The sequence below is a fragment of the Belonocnema kinseyi genome, chromosome 9 (assembly GCF_010883055.1).
Source record: "Belonocnema kinseyi isolate 2016_QV_RU_SX_M_011 chromosome 9, B_treatae_v1, whole genome shotgun sequence".
Taxonomy (NCBI): Eukaryota; Metazoa; Arthropoda; class Insecta; order Hymenoptera; family Cynipidae; genus Belonocnema; species Belonocnema kinseyi.
In genome coordinates, this window is record NC_046665.1 from 49,632,227 (window position 1) to 49,635,144 (window position 2,918).

The 2,918-nt window shown below is 28.7% G+C and overlaps 1 protein-coding gene across 9 annotated transcripts in view; it reads right to left on the reverse strand.

The window, feature by feature from the left end:
- Nucleotides 1-2,918, reverse strand: part of LOC117179564 (aldehyde dehydrogenase, dimeric NADP-preferring) — a 109,248-nt gene that overhangs the window by 46,499 nt on the left and 59,831 nt on the right. Inside the window, exon 1 of one of the 9 annotated variants that reach the window (XM_033371497.1) lies at nucleotides 485-531. The exons of the other annotated variants lie outside the window; for them this stretch is intronic. The gene's annotated coding sequence lies outside the window, so the exon portion shown is untranslated. Of the gene's footprint in view, nucleotides 1-484; nucleotides 532-2,918 lie in introns of those variants that run through there. 9 annotated transcript variants of the gene reach the window in all.

A 2,918-nucleotide genomic window follows, 5' to 3' on the forward strand; every position in this document is an offset into this window, starting at 1 on the left:
TCAGACAAACATACACGATTGCAAATTTCTAAATATTAAACTGCAAACGGTTCTAATACATAATCTTGAGAGATATATGACCCATATTTATGCAAGGCCTTTTAAGTTTGAACCCTTCCATTACTTGCGGGAAAACCCTAGAAAGCATTCTTCTGGAATTAGGTAAGAACCGTATAGGGTAAAGGGGGGCAGCGCCAACGAGTTAACAGTCAATGATTTTTTTAAAGTTAATGAGATGTTGAATTGATCCTTTTTTTCTCATTTCGAGTTCTACATTATTTTATTTCATATTTCTATAAGTATTAATCACACTGAAAAAACAATAATTTGGTAATTTAATTATTTCTGACAAGCTGTATTTCATCGGCTTTGCCCCTCACCTGAAGGCAAAGTCGACTGCAGCTTTTTATGAAAATAAAAACATTTAAAGATCAGAAAATGTGATGGTTTTCTTCTGTGGTATTTTATGTACTGGAAAAATTACCTTTGAAGATATTTAACAAGAAGAATAAGTTATTTTGAATAAAAAAAGAGATAGCTGTAATATAGCCTCTTATTCGTTGACATTTTACTACAAACTGACTGTACGCAATGATTCTACCGTACCAATAAAAGAAACATGCATACCGACCGGATTGATAATAATAATATTTAATAGTTTCTTCCATGTAGCCCACAAGATAAGTTGCTGTTCTACATTGCCGATCATTTATCGACGAAACTTGTGACGTCGTGTATCACCTAAGCACTTGTTAATATTATTTTCGTCGGGCCTGCCCCCCTGGCAAGGCCTCACTTATTTATGAGATTTAATATATTTTGGACTTGAATTACGCCTAATTAATATGATTAGATTGTGTGAAATTGTTTTATCTGTCAAGATATCAAGTTTTTATACTGTAAGTATTGTAATTAAAGTTAAAAACTTTATATTTCTGTCAGCGAAACTTCCATTTTTTTGTGGTAAAAACTGTTTTCTGTATAATTTTTCTTTTGCAAAGTCAATTTTTAAGATTTAAGTAAGTAACACTATCTCTCTAAAAAAATAGATTTACTTGATCCAAAGTAGAACTAAAATTGTTAAATAATAGCCCTGCTATAAGGAAAATCACCTTTGCCCCACTGGTTGGCGCTGCCCCCCCCCCTTACCCTATGTCTTTGCCTATAGTCCGTATACCTGGTTGAACCTAATCAATTTTGAAAATTTCCTTCCATTTTCTTAAAAAAAAGGCGAATTTTAAACGACAAATAGTTCAATAGACAAACAAACAAGAATGGAATAAATGGCATAGTTGAATTGCCAGTTTAAAAAAATTAATATTTAAAAAAAAAAATGAATTTTCAACAGAATGCATGAATTTTTACCCACTTACTTTGAAGAAGTCACAAGATAAATTTTCAACCAAAAATGAAATAGCTGAATTTTCAAATAAAAACATTAATTTCAAACAATATAATTAATTTTGTATCCAAAGCACTAAATAAGCAACTAAAATCGTAATGTTTTAACCAAAAAGATTTATTTTTAGTTCAAAAAATTAATTTAAAAATTAAAAAAATTGGTTTTCAACCAAGTAGATGAATTTAAACTAAAATGATAAATCTACAATAACAAAAATCAAGTTTCAACAAATCAGTTCAACTATTAACTTGTGAAATTCTTTAATTTTTACCTGCTAAATGTTTCAATGCATACAATTTTAAGTATTCCTTCAAAATTGTTGAATTTCACATTACAGTTTAAAATTAATTATTTAACTAAGCATTGGTTTTAATGATTTTTTCAACTATAAAATGTTATTATAATAAATAAATTAAAAAAATTTATTATCTTCAGTTTTTAGAATAATAATACTTTGATAATAATAATATGAATAATTATACCTAATTATTTTAATATATATAATTTAATTTGCAAATTATTATTATTATGTTTACCTAACAGATTAGGAGTTTATATAATAATAATTCACGGATAATTTTCAAATTCAATATACAATTTTAAAGTATAAGTTTCTGTATAAAAAAATTTAGAGAAAAATTTTCTCAGCAAGTATGCATCGCTGGAAACAAATTTTCAAAGATTTTCAAGAGATTTCAAATAGATTTGAAAGATTTCAGATACCTTTCAAATATTTCACAATGATTTTTAGAGAATTTACCAGTATTTCACAAAGAATTAAATGATTTCCCAAAGAGTTCAAATATTTCACAAAGATTTTAGATATATTTCAAAGATTGAACAAAGATTTCAATAATTGCCTAATGATTTTGCAAAGATTTTGAGAGAATTCATTAAGATTTTAGAAAGATTTCACAAGATTTTCAATGATTTCCCAGTGACTTTAAAGATTTCACGAAGCTTACAAATATTTCGCAAAGATTTAAAATAGATTTCAAAGATTGAACAAATAATTCCAATGACGTCCTAATGATTTTACAAAGATTTCAAACATTTCGGAAAGATTAAGAATATGTTTAGAAGATTTCACAGATATTTCCATTATATTACAAAGAGTTCTATTATTTCACAAAGTTTTCAGAATTCCCCGTGTAGAAATAGCCCGGTTTGACCCGACCAGAAGAAGGTTTCTAGCCAGAATCTGACCGGGTCGAACCGGGATACTATTTTGTTAATTGCCCGGCAGGGACCTGACTGAGTTCCCACCGGGACCTAGTCGGGCCAAAAATAGTGCATAATAGAAGTATCATAACCTTAAAAACATCTAAAGAAATATCCACAAACGACTGTCGTAAGTGGGTCGTTTGTGAATATCTGACAGGCGAAAGACCAATTTTTTTTGCTTTAGGTGTTGTTTTTTTTATTAATTATGAAAGAAAAATTAAACTAATTTTAATTGTATGGTTTCCCACTTTTGGTTCTGCAGTTCCCAGACTTGCTGTGACTGCGAAATCGT